The sequence below is a fragment of the Meriones unguiculatus genome, chromosome 9 (genome assembly GCF_030254825.1).
Source record: "Meriones unguiculatus strain TT.TT164.6M chromosome 9, Bangor_MerUng_6.1, whole genome shotgun sequence".
NCBI lineage: Eukaryota > Metazoa > Chordata > Mammalia > Rodentia > Muridae > Meriones > Meriones unguiculatus.
Genome location: NC_083357.1, coordinates 9,268,707 through 9,283,198, shown reverse-complemented (window position 1 = coordinate 9,283,198; position 14,492 = coordinate 9,268,707). Strand labels below are relative to the sequence as shown.

General features: G+C 46.2%; 1 non-coding gene across 1 annotated transcript; it reads left to right on the top strand.

Moving 5' to 3' along the window:
• Window positions 1-8,928: 8,928 nt before the first annotated feature.
• On the top strand, window positions 8,929-9,034 carry LOC132656751 (U6 spliceosomal RNA). Its single transcript, XR_009594444.1, has one exon. It is a non-coding gene; the product is annotated as a U6 spliceosomal RNA (small nuclear RNA).
• The last annotated feature ends 5,458 nt before the right edge of the window (window positions 9,035-14,492 follow it).

Genomic DNA, 14,492 nt, shown 5'->3' with positions numbered 1-14,492 from the left:
GGAGGTAGCCTTCATCTGTGGCTGCACAGAGTAGCTTAGCCAGGGAGCCAGACGTAAGCACTTGAACAGGAGTATGCTGTTCAAGAAAAAGAAAGAAAGGAAGGAAGAAAGAAAAAAGAAAGGAAAAGAAAAAGGAGGAAGGGAAACAAAAACGCCTCCAAAAGATCAGGGTATATGCAGAAAAGCCTGTAAGACATTTTCTTAAACAGTGATTGATATGGGAAGGCGCAGCCCATTGTGGGTGGTGCCATCCCTGAGCTGGTGGTCTGTGTGCTATAAGAAAGCAGGCTGAACACACCAGAGTGAGTAAGCCAGTAAGCAGCACTCCTCCATGGCATCTGCAGCAGTCTCTGCCTCCGGGTTCCCACCCTGTTTTCCTTGATTCCTTTGATGATGAACAGTGCTGTGGAAGTATAAGCAGACTAAACCCTTTTCCTCCCAACTGTTTTTTTTGTTTTTTTTTTTTTTAAGATTTACTTATGCCTACAATGTTCTATCTGCAAGAGGGCACCAGATATCATTATAGATCGTTGTGAGCCACCATGTGGTTGCTGGGAATTGAACTCAGGACCTCTGGAAGAGCAGTCATTGCTCTTAACCTCTGAACCATCTCTCCAGCCCCCCAACTGGTTTTTGGTCCTGGTGTTTCATCACAGAAGTAGTAACTGACTAGGACACAGAGAGAGGTTTTGGCAAGTAGTGTAATAGCTGCCACTGTTGTTTAGAAGGAATGTTTCCACATCTTCACAGGGCAGCTGTGGCCTGGTGTGGTTCTCCTCCTGCCCGGGGGTCTGTCTCCCACCAAGCCCAGGAAGTCAGAGGGGCACGAGATGAGGAGCACGCCTGGAAAGGCTGGCGAGCACTGTACGGAGATCACACACTTTGGGAACCACTTCAGGGAGCTAGTTCCACCTTAATTCCAGAGAACAGAGGCTATCTACCTCTTGGGGAGTGTGTGGGCCTACTGGAACAGGTGTACATAATTGGTTAAAACTGGTTGCTTCGAGGATGCATGATTTGCATTAAATAGCATGCTCCTGTTGTACGATCAGGAACACAGTACCTAATTTTCCAATAGGCACAGGGAGGGGAGAGCTAGCAGGGAGCTGTGTCAAAGGCCATATATCAAATGTGGTTAGGGGCATCTGTGTCTAAATACACTCTCCAGATGGAGTCAGGCAGAGAGCAGGAGGCCCTGCTGGGGAGGAGTCCTGCACCTTACTGCCAAGCTCAGAATGTCTATCTGGATTGGGAGGACTGCAACCTCAAACAGCAGGGTCCTTCCAGCAGCCTGGGCATTGCCACAGAGATGGCATGAACATGGTTCCTTCCCAGTACCTTGCAAGGTGTGATCAAGACTAGCAAAGCCAGATGATTCTCTAAAGAATTAACAGCTGCTACCAAAATGGCCAATTAAAACTAGAAATAATTATAATATTAAATGGAGTCTTCCCTTTCTGCCTGTAAAACTGAGAAAGTTTTATCTTTGAGATTTGTATTTATGTGGATGTGTGTCTGTGTATGAACGTGCCTACAGGTGCTGGAAGAGAGTGTGAGGTCCCTGGAGCTAGAGTTCACAGGGATTGTGAGCCCCCGGCGTGTGAGCTCTGGGATCTGAGCTCAGGTCCCCTGGAGAGCACTTGCTGCTCAGAGCCATCTTTCCAGTCGCCTTGATATGGTATTCTTGCTGACAACAGTTTTCTTTCAGGACTTTGAATGTATCGTCTGTTCTGTCCTGACCTATAAGGTTTCTGCTGAGAAGTCAGCTATTACGATGACCATATTATAATATAATCACCCATTATCCTAGCACTGAGAAACTGAGGCAGGAGGATCATGAGTTCAAGGTCATCCTGGGCTACATGGGAAGGCCCTGTTCCAAAAACCGGAAAGTGTGCTGTTAATATACTAAATCAGCTACACTGACCTGGTTGGGTTTGGTTTGGTTTGAGGTTTGTCTTGCACTTTCCTTGCTCTCTACGTACTAGGGATCAAACCTTGCACAAATTAGGCAAGCACTCTACCACTGAGCCCAGCACCTTTTGTATTTTTTATTTTGTGATGAGGTGACCCAGGAAGAAACTGAACTTGAAATCTTCCAGCTTTAGTCTCCCAAAGAGGTGGAATTCTAGGCCTGTCTTGTATTTTTGACAGTTTGGAAATAATAGCCCTTGATTCTTTGTTGTTTGAGACAGGGCTTCTTTAGCCCAGGCTGGCTTCTAAGTCAACACTGGAACTGAATTCCTGAGCCTCCTGCCTCAACTTCCCAAAAGTTAGCGTTAGAAGCATGGGCCCCCATGCCTGGCTGCAGTCAAAATAGTCAAAGCTATTAAGGTCCTTCAGGCTTGCTAGACTTGGCCTCTCTATCTTCTCTGTGATTTAGAAAGTTTCCACAAGAATTCTTATTTATTATTTTGAGTCAGGGTCTCCCTGTGTAGCTCTGTTTGCCTGGAGCTTGGTGTGTAGGCCAAGCTGGCCTTGAACTCACCATGCTCCTCCTGTCTCTGCCTCCCAAATGCTGGGGATTGCAAGCACACAGCATCGTGACTAATTTTAGCAACTGTTTCATTGCAAAGGTTTTCTAGGGCATTTTATTTCTCTTCTTATGGAACACCCATTATGTTAATGCTTGCTTATTTAATTGTGACCCTTAGGCCCAAAGGCTTACTTTATTGTTTTAATTTTTCTGTCTCCTCTTATCTGTCTTCAAGCTCAGAAACTCCTTCTTGCCTCTTGTTTTGTTTTATTTAGGACATGGTCCTGCTGTATAGCCTTAGATGGTGGGAGAGTCACTGTGTATCCCACACTGGCATTGAAATGGCAGTCATCCTCTTGGCTCTGCCTCCTGAGTGCTGGGGTTACACATGTGTGCTATGCCCAGCTGTCAATGGGCCTGTTTATTTTCTTTATTATTTTCATTGGCTTATATTCTTTGTACATGGCACTGGGTTATATAAAAGTATATATAGATACATACGTGATTTTATGTATCTATACAAAACTCTCAAAGCTCTGTCTTTGTGAGACTAGCTTCATTTAGTTATCTCCAGTTGAATACACTTTCTTGCAACCCACACAACTTCATTTTCTGTGTGGCTAAAATTGCTCTATAGACTTACCTAGTGGCTAGACTAGTTTACCTTCCTAAAAGCAGTGTATATGGTTCCCTTTTGTCTGTGTCCACACCAACTTTGTTTTCTTGAAGACTGTCACTCTGACTGGGATAAAATAGAATCTTAATGTTTTAATTTACATTTCTCTGATGCAAGGGTTGAGTTTTTTCGTATTTATGTTGACCATTTAAATTTCATTTTTTAAAATGTTATCTGTGTGTCCATGTCTGAGGCACACATGTAGGCATATGTGGGTGTGACGTCCAGAGAACCTCAGGTGTCATCCATCCCCTTTGAGACAGAGTCTTTCACTGGCCTGGAGCTCACCAACTAGGTTAGCCTGGCTGTCTGGTGAGTTCCAGGGATCTTTCTGTCTCTGCCTTCCCAGCAATGCGACAACAAGTTCCTCCTTCACACCTGGAATTGCATGGGTTCTGGGGAGGAAGTCAGGCCTCATGTTTTCAGGCAGGCACTTTACTGACTGAGCCATCCTCCCAGCTCTGTACTTCATCTTTTGAGAACTTCTGTTCATTTCATTTGCTCATTTATTAATTGAGTTGTTTGTTTTCTTGTTATTTAGTTGTCATGAATTTTTTAGCTCTTTGCATATTATTTTTTAAATTTTTTTAACTCTTTTTAAGTGTGTGTGTGTGTGTGTGTGTGTGTGTGTGTGTGTGTGTCTGCAGGTGCCTGTGGAGGTCCAAGGCATCAGATTTCCTGAAGCTGAAAGTTACAGGTGGTTGCACCTGATACAGGAGCTGGGAATCAAATGTTTCTATATTCTAGATATCAATCCTGTGTCAGATGACTAGCCAGCAGGGATCCTGTTCCATTCTGTGGGTTGTCTCTTCATGTAATTAACTGTTACCTTTGTGCGGACAGAAGTGTCTTAGTTTTGTGAGGTCCCACTTGAAAATGCATATTAGAGACTGGCCTGCTCTACAGTGAATTCCAAGCCAGCCAAGGCAAGCTGGCCTGGCTCTGCCTCAGGAAAGAAAGAGAGAGGCACGGGCATCATCCTGCCTCTCTCTAATGTTATGTTTGGAGTGGTTGTGTTATCTTTGGTTATTTGTGGGAATCCAGAACAAAAAGGAAGAGTTAGTTTGAGGACAGCCTGTCTACAAAGGGAGTTCTAGACCAACCGGAGTTAAATGATAAGACCATGTCTTAACTCCTCCCCACCTCCTAAAAAAAATAAAAACATGTTGACTATAATAAAAGTAGCAGAGCCAAGCATCGTGGCTCAGGCCTATAATCCCAGGGCTTGGGAGGTTGAGGCAGGAGGATGGGGAACATGAGTGCGCGCACACACACACACACACACACACACACACACAGATACCACACACACACTGCTCATTACCTGGCTTTGACTGACTTTGAGAAGTACAGGAAACGAGTTAATCTGTGCTGGGTTGCTGTTCAGTACCCAGAGTGGTAGGCCACCATTAGCTGATTGGAAACTGACTGAGTAGCCTGCCCTGGGTAAATGGAGCCCTTGAAGCTTGGTGTTGTCCTTTGGTAGAAGGCGCTTTCTGCTCTTCTTCGGCCTTCTCTGGTAGCACTGTGCAGCAAGCAGAGCCGCGGCTGGACTTCAGGCCTCCACCTCCAGGCTGCCCTGTGCAGCAGAAGCACTCTGCTGTGTGGCCGGCCTGTGGCTCAGACGGCAGGCAGCCTTTATCCCCCTCTGTCCCCTATGCCCCTCGTACCAACAGTTCCAGGAAACACAAAACACCTTCTTCACCACCGAATCAGATATGTTTGTCTAGAAACTGGGCCTGCTGTGGATGTGAAATCCGACATAATTTTCTCACAGAGTAAAGACCTTCTGAAAATAAATGACAAAATAACAAGGCCTGTGGAGAAGAAGCACTGTAGCCGAGGATGAGAGCCAGGTGAACTCAGCCCTCTGAATCCGGGTCTCTGAGTCCAAGGAGGAGGAGCTCCCCAGCAGCCACAGCATAGAGACCACCCTGTCCCTTTGGCTGCATCTCTAGACCCCTAGCCACTAACATGCCGGCTGTTAAAGTTGTTAAAATGTCTTCATCGTTCTCTCTCACACACCTCTGAGGTCCCTAAAACCTCAGGGTTTAATTTTTTTTATGAACTTTCTGTGTTTTTTGGTTTGTTTAGTTTTGAAGACAGGGTTCTCTATGTAGGCCAGGCAGGCCTGGAACTCACAGAGATGTGCCTGCCTCTACCTCCCAGTGTGGGATTAAAATCGAGCATCCCACACCCAGCCCCACCTCAAAAAAAAAAAAAATGCAGTTCACTGATTCTGCCAGGCTGGCTGGACACTGAGCTACTGAGAGCTACCTGTCTGGTGCTGGGGTTACAGATGCATGCTCCTGCATCCTGCTTTTATGTGGGTGATGGGTTCTAAACTCAGTATTCGTACTTTTGTGGCAAGACTTTACCAACTGAGCCATAGCCCAGACCAGCATTTAAGTTACATTTAAAAAATATTTATTTTAATTATGTGTAGGAGTCTTTTTTGTTTTTTTTCCCCCTAAAGAGGGAAGAAAACAGAGAAGGGTATGAGGATAGTGAGCCAGGCACTGAGCCATGACAAATAAGGAGCTAAAGGTCAAAAGGAACTAGAAAGATCCACATGGAATTTGGTGCTTTCGTTTTGTCTTGAGGCAGGGCTCCTGTTGCCTAGGCTGGTCTTGAACTCTGTAGCCAAGGATAGCCTTGAACCCGAGATCATCCTGCCTCTACCTCCCCAGTCTAGGATTATAGGAATGCACTACCTACCACACCTGCTTTGTATGTTGCTAAGGATCACACGTGGGGCTTCATGACACTAGGAAAATGCTCTACCGACTAAGCTTCATCTCCACCCCCAGTTCTCAGTGTTCACTACCCTCAGGAATCCTGCTTGACAGTGGCTTTTGATTCTGTAAGTCTGGAGAGGACGCTGACATTCTATATTTTTATCTAAGAATCTCCTACTTCTTCCTTCTCATTCTCTTCCTCTACTTCTTCCTCAGAATATGGTCTTTCATAGCCAGAGCTGACCTCAGAGTCAATATGTAGCCAAAGATGACCTTGTGTTTGTGATGCCTTCATATCCAGTTATGTGGAGCTCAGGATCAAGGCCAGGGCTTTGAGCACCCTCTGCAAACACTCTGCCAACTGAGCCATATCCACAGCACTCACTGCAGTTCTTCTGAACGGCGGATCACACCTGAAGCAAACTGACTTCCCCTTCTGCCTTACTCTAGTCAAATGAGGGCCCTTTGAAGGCCCGCTGCTTAAACAGATCCCAAGCCAATCTTGAGCTGCTGGCTGGCATGACCCATTTCAGGCTGGCCCAAGGGTCCTCTCCTTTAGAAAGCCCTCCTCCATGCCTGTGTCTACAGTGCAGTCTGACAGGGAGCGCCTCCTCACAGCCTGCACCCATCTGTGGCCACACCTCTGTCACACTGCACTGCAGGCAGTGCCTAAAGTCAGCACTCAGATTCTTGGCCCTGGCACAGCACCGGCAAATAAGAAAAACATTTATCGTGCTCAGCTGCGAAGCGGCCTTGGCCTAGGACAGCGGTCCTCAGCCTTCCTAATGATGGAATCCTTTATTACACTTCCTCATGCTGTGGCAACCCCCCCCACCGTAAAATCATTTCATTGATACTTCATAACCGTAATTTTGCCCCTGTTGTGAATTATAAATATCTGACAAGCTGCACCATGGAAGAAATGACATAAACCTTCATAGTTACAGAACAAAGCAAAGGCATGGCACGAATCAATGTTTCCCAAATACATTTGCGGTTTCAGTGGTTAGGTGGGCTACAGACATGCAGGGTCATTTCTGCTCTAACTTTTAGATTCTGTGTGTGTGTGTCTGTCTGTCTGTCTCTCTCTCTCTCTCTGTTCTAGGGGTGAACCCACACTTTGTGACTTTATAGCATTATTGACTTCAGGGATGCTGTAAGGCCTTGATCTGCCAAACTTTGTGATCCAAGAGTTTATCTATGGGTTGCCAGGATGGTAGTGAGATCCAGAGGTTGATGATTCGTGGATGTTGGAAATGCCTAGCACAGTCCAAGGTAGCTTTAGGTCTAGATCTGCAACATCACACCTCTCCACAGCCATGATAATCTGTTAGTCAAGGTCAAATAGACTTCTGGTTCTTCACGGTGGACATAGCATCTTCAGAGAACTTGACTCTAAGGGACACAGTGAAGGGACTGGAGAGATGTCTTTGTGGTTAAGAACACTGGTTCTTAACTGGCCAGAGGACCCAGGTTCCATTCCCAGCACCCACATGGTAGCCCACAACCATCCATAACTTCAGGCCCAGAAAATCTGGAATAACATAAAAATTTAAAGAATTCAGTAAATCCTTGTGGTGTAAACGAATAGAAGGACAAACTAGAAATGGGAGCTTGGCAGTGACACAGATACTCCTGATCAGGACTTACAGGTCAGGCCTCTGTTTATTCCCAGAGCTGCAGTGATCCACTCGTCTCTGGTCAGGGACTGAACTGTATCCTCCTCAAATGCATACAGTGCAGCCTAACCCCAGGTGACTGTGTTTGGAGGAAGTTAAGATGAAGTGACGTCAGAAGCCTGGAGGCCTAATCCAATAAGACTTGAGCCTTTAGGAGAAGAGGCATCAGGATGCGTGTGCACAAAGGGCTGTGTAAGGACTCAGGAAGAAAGTGACCCTGGGCACAGCTGGGAGCCAGGCCTCTGGAGAAAGCAAAGCTGCCCAACAGCAGCGCTGAAGCCTCCAGAAGGAAGAACAAAGAACACAGCCTTCTCCTGTTTCAGCCACCTAGAATGAGGTGTGTTGTGATGGCAGCCCCGGCAGCTAGCCTGGGAATGGACCAGGAGCCTATGGTTTCTAGGCCAGCTCTGTTTCAAAGCCCTCCTGCAAGGTTTAGCTCAGCTCTTGAACTCCACTCCCCCAAGGCAGGAGTGGAACACTTCCCACCGGCTGAGGGGAGTTTTGCTGGGAAGCTAGAGAAATCTTAAGATTCCAGTGATAATTCCCAGAGGGACACCTCTGAATTCCAAAACACTGCTCTTGGGTAACTTTTCTCCTATCCACTTCTCTGAGTAACTACATCTGTGGCTCCTCAGCACTGTTTTCACTGGTTCTTTGAAACAAGGTCTTGTGTAGTCCAGGCTGGCCCCTGAATGTGTATCTGAGGATGATCTTGAACTACTCATCCACCCCCGCCTCTACCTCCCAAGCACTGGGAGTATGGTCACGCACCATGCGCTGAGGTGCCTAGCTTGGTTTCTTTGTTTTTGTTTTTCGAGTCTTATTTATTTATTTTTTTTATTTTATTTTTTTAATTATTTGTGTGTGTATCTGTTCATGTCTGTGTATGGGTGCGTCATGTGAATGCGGTTGTCCTCAAAGGCCAGAGAGGAATCAGATCTGATAGAGCTGAAGTGACAAGCCGTTTTGAGCCACCGGATTGGGGTGCTAGGCTGGGGACTCCAGTCCTATGTAAGGACAGGAATGGCAACGAGCAGTTCCCAAAGTCCTCAGGCTTGGTTCCTTAATGAAATCATTTCCCCTAGGGTCATGGAGAAATGGCCTGAGCATCACAAAAGTCATCTGATTGCCACGACATGTGACATGTATGTCATTCTTGTAGAAGACAAAAGATAGCTCAAGCCTCTTTGGGCCTCAGTTTCTCCACAGATATAACAATATCAGCTGAGCATAATGGCACAGACATGTAATCTCAGTATTAAGGAGACTAAGACAGAAGGATGGTCTCGTCTGAAGTTTCATAAAGTGAGTTTCCTATGGGCTTCATAGCAAAACCCTATCTTTAAAAAGAGCAGAACAGTGCTTGCTTCAGCAGCACATATACTAAAACTGGAAAGATACAGAGAAGATTAGCATGTCCCTGTGCAAGGATGACATGCAAATTCGTGAAGTGTTCCATATTTTTGTGCAGGGAATCTTATGAAAGAAAGGGGAGATAGAAAGACCTGGAGAGGACAGGAGCTCCACAAGGAGAGCCACAAAACCAAAAAATCTGGGCACAGGGGTCTTTTCTGAGACTGCTACTCCAACCAAGGACCATTTATGGAGATAACATAGAACCCCTGCACAGATGTCGCCCATGGCAGCTCAGTGTCCAAGAGGGTTCCCTAGTAATGGGAACAGGGGCTGTCTCTGACATGAACTCAGTGGCTGGCTCTTTGATCACCTCCCCCTGAGGGGGGAGCAGCCTTACCAGGCCACAGAGGAAGACAATGCAGCCAGTCCTGATGAGACTTGATTGACTAGGTTTACATGGAAGGAGAGGAGGACCCCCCTATCACTGGACTGGGGGAGGGGCATAGGAGAAGAAGAGAGAGGAAGGGTGGGATTAGGAAGGGACGAGGGAGGAGGTTACAGCTGGGATATAAAGTGAATAAACTATAATAAATGTATACATAAAAAAATTTTAAAAAGCAGAACAAAGGCCAGAGGCATGGCTTAGCAGTTAGGAGTTCTTAAAGCTCTTGCCAAGGCCCTGGGTTCTGTTCCCAGCTCCCATATGGGGCAGCTTTTACAACCCCCTGTAATTCTAGTGTCAGGAAATCTGGCAACCTTTCCTGGCCTCTGCATACATATGGTACACACGAACTCATGAAAATATATACATACACATAAATGTTTAACAGTGAGCCCAGCAATACCAGAACTCAGGAGGATCACACAGATAAAATGAGTTCAGGTTATCCTGGGCCACATAGAGAGACCTTGTCTCAAGCCTCCACCTCAAAGCCCAACAAATGTTAACTTTGCGGTTCTCAGTCTGCCCATCTTTGCAGCTTGTAAGATTGCCTTCTATCAGCATCAGTGCTGGGATTCAAAGCCAGGGCCTCATGCATGTATGTAAGCAGTCTACCCAGAACTACACCCACAGTCTGTCTGTCTGTCTTATCTGTAGCCTAGGAAGGCTTTGAACTTGTGATCCTCTTCCCCCATCCCCAAGTGATGCCTCAGAGTCCTACACCACCAGGATTGGCTCGCACTGAAACCTGAAACACACCACAGTTTAAATAGAACTGATTGAAAAGTAATGAGACTTGATATTAAAAACATTTCAGGGTAAAATGGCTGCATGGATTTCATATAATCTTTACATGGCTGGATTCCATACGATCTTTAAAACCCAGAAAATTAAGACATTCCTTGTGTTCCTGCTACACAAGTGTGAGCCATGGCTGTCAGCACTGGTGTCTCTGGGAGCTTGTTGGAAAAGCAGAGTCTCAAGGCCCAGCCAGAACTGCTAAATTAGACTGTGTGTATTAGCAAGCCCATAAGCAACTCATGTGCATGTTGATATTTGAGAAGCTGTGAGCTGCACCAGTGATTCTTAACTATGGCTGGTATCCTAGAATGTGACTAGAGAGATGGCTCAGTGGTTAAGAACACTGGCTACTCTTTCAGAGGATTCAGGTTCAAATCCCGGCACCCACATAGTCGCTAACAACTATCAATAACTCCAGTTCTAGGGGTCTGATGCCCTCTTATGGCACTGAACATACGTGGTACGCAGGTGTACATGCAGGCAAAACACCCACACACATAAACTAAGAATGAATCTTAAAAAATTAAAGCTCGGGTTACACCCTCAACAGTTTTTATTCTTGGTTAGGTGCATAGCCTAGGATCTGGGTTTTAAAATACTTCCTGAGCAAACTGGGTGACACTTGCAGTCTCAGCACTCAGGAGACACAGCAGGAGGGTAGCTGCAATTTCAAGACCAGCCTGGACTACATAACACATTCCAGACCAACCAGTGCTGAGTAGTGACGCAATGTCTAAAAAATACAATGAAACAACCCCTAGGTGATGGAGAATGAGAGAGTAAAAGTAAACTGCAGTAAAACAAGGAAAGCTTTAAAGAGTAAAAGCACATGACTGTAATGTTTGCACGTGGGAAGCTGAGGCGGGAATATTAGACATTCAGGCTTATTTCCAGCTACATGGGGACAGGAGGAGAAATGAAGGTGACAGTAGCCAGGCAGGCCTGCAGTCTGTACTTGGGAGGCTGGAGTCAGGGGAGAACCAGGAGTTTGAGTCCAGTCTTGGCTACACAGACTCCTTTTATTTTTTAGAAGATGTATCTATTTATTATGTATACAATGTGTATTTGCATTTATACCTGCACACCAGAAGAGGGCAAAAAATTTCATTTTAGAAGGTTGTGAGCTACCAGGTGGTTGCTGGGAATTGAACTCACGACCTCTGGAAGAGCAGCCAATGCTCTTAACCTCTGAGCCATCTCTTACACAGACTCTTTAAGGCCAATCTGGACTGCATAGCAAGACTTCTATCAACATGGAGTTTTAGAGGGGAGTGGCGTGGAAGCAAAGAATGTATTATTCTCAATTTAAAAAACAAAAAGCAACCAAACACACAAAAAAACACAGCTCCCAGGGACTGAAGGCCCATTGTGTAAACCTGAATTCCATCCCTGGAATCCAGGCTGTGGGAGGATAGAACCTACTCCTGGGGCAGATCCTCCGAATGTATGCATACACCTCTTCTCCCACAAAGAAATAAATGGAAATTTTGTTCTTAAAACAAAACAAAACAAAACAAAACAAACAAAGCTGCAGATTAATCTCATGGTTAAAGATCTAGTAGCGAAAAAGGTAATACAATAAGACCAAGCACAGCATGTCGTGTGTGTGTGTGTGTGTGTGTGTGTGTGTGTGTGTGTGTGTGTGTACTGGTTTAATAACTATTCTCTGAGAAAGAAAATCAAGCAGGCTTGACATATGACATTTGCCAGTTTCTGTGGTGTAAACACTCCCATCAGGGGCAGTTTTAAACTGCCAGCATGGCCTCAGCCAGTTTGAGAGGTTCTAGAGAAGCTAACAGTGGTCTCCCTCAAGCTCCCAAGAGCCAGCTGCAAACACTCCATTGACCCAGTTTGTCCCTAAAAAAGTACAATATCAAATTGACTGCCTCAAGTGGGCCAGGGCCAAGCATCATCATACCAAATTTTCTCCCAATCCAGCAGTCCCTAACCCACATGTTTGTGACCACGCCAGGACCAGCCAGCCATGCTGGGGCCACTTTTCCACTCAACAGTCGTAGCAGGAATTAGATTCAAGCCAGAGGGCAGACAAGTGGCAGATAGGCTGCTGTCACCTCTTCGTTTTTCTGCAGGACAGAGCAGGGGAACTGCTCTGCTTCCCTTGGTAGGCAGATATTTTACTGCAGACGTGTCCGCCCTTTCTCAAGCCTGAGGAACAGGAGAGCAAGGCAGGGTTCCACTGAAGTGTGAAGCAAAGGGTGGGCTTCCCGCCTGCCAGCGTTCTCAGCTTGCCTTCCTCTCTCTATGGGCCATCAGAGGAGCCCTACAATTCTTTACTTCCTGCACTGTGCCAGGTCCTCCTCCTGTGAGCATCCCCATCTTTCCAGTAAGTTCCGTTCTGTTTACCTATCCAGAGTCTAGTATCATTGCTGCCAAGTTATTCCTGAATACCATCTGCAGGGGAGCTGAACCCCTGGGTACAGGAACCCAAAAAAGTCATATTAAGGATAGATGATTGCCAAATTCATTGTGTGGGCTTGGAATAGGATTCTGGGAGTGTGGACCCAGCAGCTCCTTCCAGGTTAACCCGGTATTCGTTTTTAAGGTTCTGGGGGTTGAACCTGTAGGCTTGGACATGCCAGACAAGCACTGCACCAGTGAGCTACCCCTCAGATCCATGCGTGTCAACTCTTTGGACGGTTTTTAAAATATCTGCAGAACTTCTGGGAACAAACTGTTGTGCAAGACACTGCCTGTGGTCTAACGCTCCGGGGAAAAGCACGCTGTCTGCAGTCCCGGTCCTCCCTATCCCACTGTTCTCACCTTTCTGGAGCAGTGTGCCCCCACGTTAGGCAAAGCTCAGTGAGGCAAAGCCTATCAACCCAGAAACAGTAGAACACTGAGTGAGCCTGTTCGCTCTCCATGTACTCACCTAGCAGAACTATTCAGCACCTGCTATGACCACTTCTTGTCGGGTAAAAGAGCAATGAAGCAGAGAAATGTGGGCACAAGTAGCCCCATATTTCACCCAGAGCAGGAAAACAGTCCTAGACAAATGGAGGAATGGGTTGATAGAGGAAAAGAGTGAGCTTCTTTAACTCAAGAAGTCAGGGAAGGACATTCTGGGAAACTAACCCGGACAGAGGGAGAGCCAGCCATATGAGGGAGAGCAAGTCAGCTTGCCAGTCAGGGAAAAGCAAAGACAAAGGTCCTGTGGGGAGGTGGGCATAGGCCCAGGGTGGCTGCAGAAAGGTGGTGGCCAGATTATCACACAGGGCTGGTGGGCACCGGTGTTCTATGTTTATGCAGAAAATAAACAAGAAGTATTAAAGGAAAGGTCATTCGATCTGACTGGTTTTAGGATGTCGCTGTGGCTATGGTGGGGAGAGTGGACTACAATGGACCGACCGTGGAGGCAAGAACCTAGCTGGCAGGTGGCAGGGAGGCTAGAGCTGGTGGCAGCAGAAAGTCCTCCGCTCTGCAAGGCTGTGCGTAATCATGGGAGCCATCCCCAAAGCCGCCAGTCAGGACCTGTCACTGCAACCCAGAAACAGCATTTGCTTGCCAAAAAAACAAAACAAACAAACAAACAAAAAACAAAACAAAACCCCTGGGTATTTCTTCTGAAACAGTAGTAATCACAGGGCAGTCCTTCTTCACGCCTTCCCTTCTAACTGATGATCGCCCCCAGCAATCGCCTCCTGTAATCTGTTCAGCCCACCTGCTCCGACACCAAGTTCAAACCCTCTGCCACCCCTTTGTATATTACCAGCTCCAATATTATGAATTTATGTCAACAATTTTTTCGAGACAAGATCTCTCCATGTAGCCTACGCTGTCTTTGAACGTGCTCTGCAGACCACTGTTCTGCTGAGCTGGAACGTCCCCCTGCCTCCAGCAGCAGCGAGCTGAGAGTACAGATATGTGCCACCATGGCAGTCCTCCTGGCTTGTTTTCATGTATTACCAGAAGCATCAGGATTAGACAGAGTTTTTTAAACTAAGTTTCACTTATAAGTTATTTGATGACTTTGTAGAGCGTAAACACCCTAAATTCTTTACGATTTGCAGACATATATTCACTCACCTGATTATCCTTCTGTCCATCTGTCCATTTATCCATCTATCCACCAATCACTATGCTCTACTCCATTCTTTGATGGACAGGAGGCTAAGGCACATCTGCCGATTGATTTTACTGTGGCTGCCTCTTTATTGGACACCAACTCTATTTTGTAGGCCACAGAACTTGATTCCTTTTCTATTGCAAGGAGAGAATAAAATTCACACACACAAAAACACACACGGATTGTTTTCTCTGTGTCAGACACTAAGATGCTTCTGCACATTTTACTATGTCGTTACAC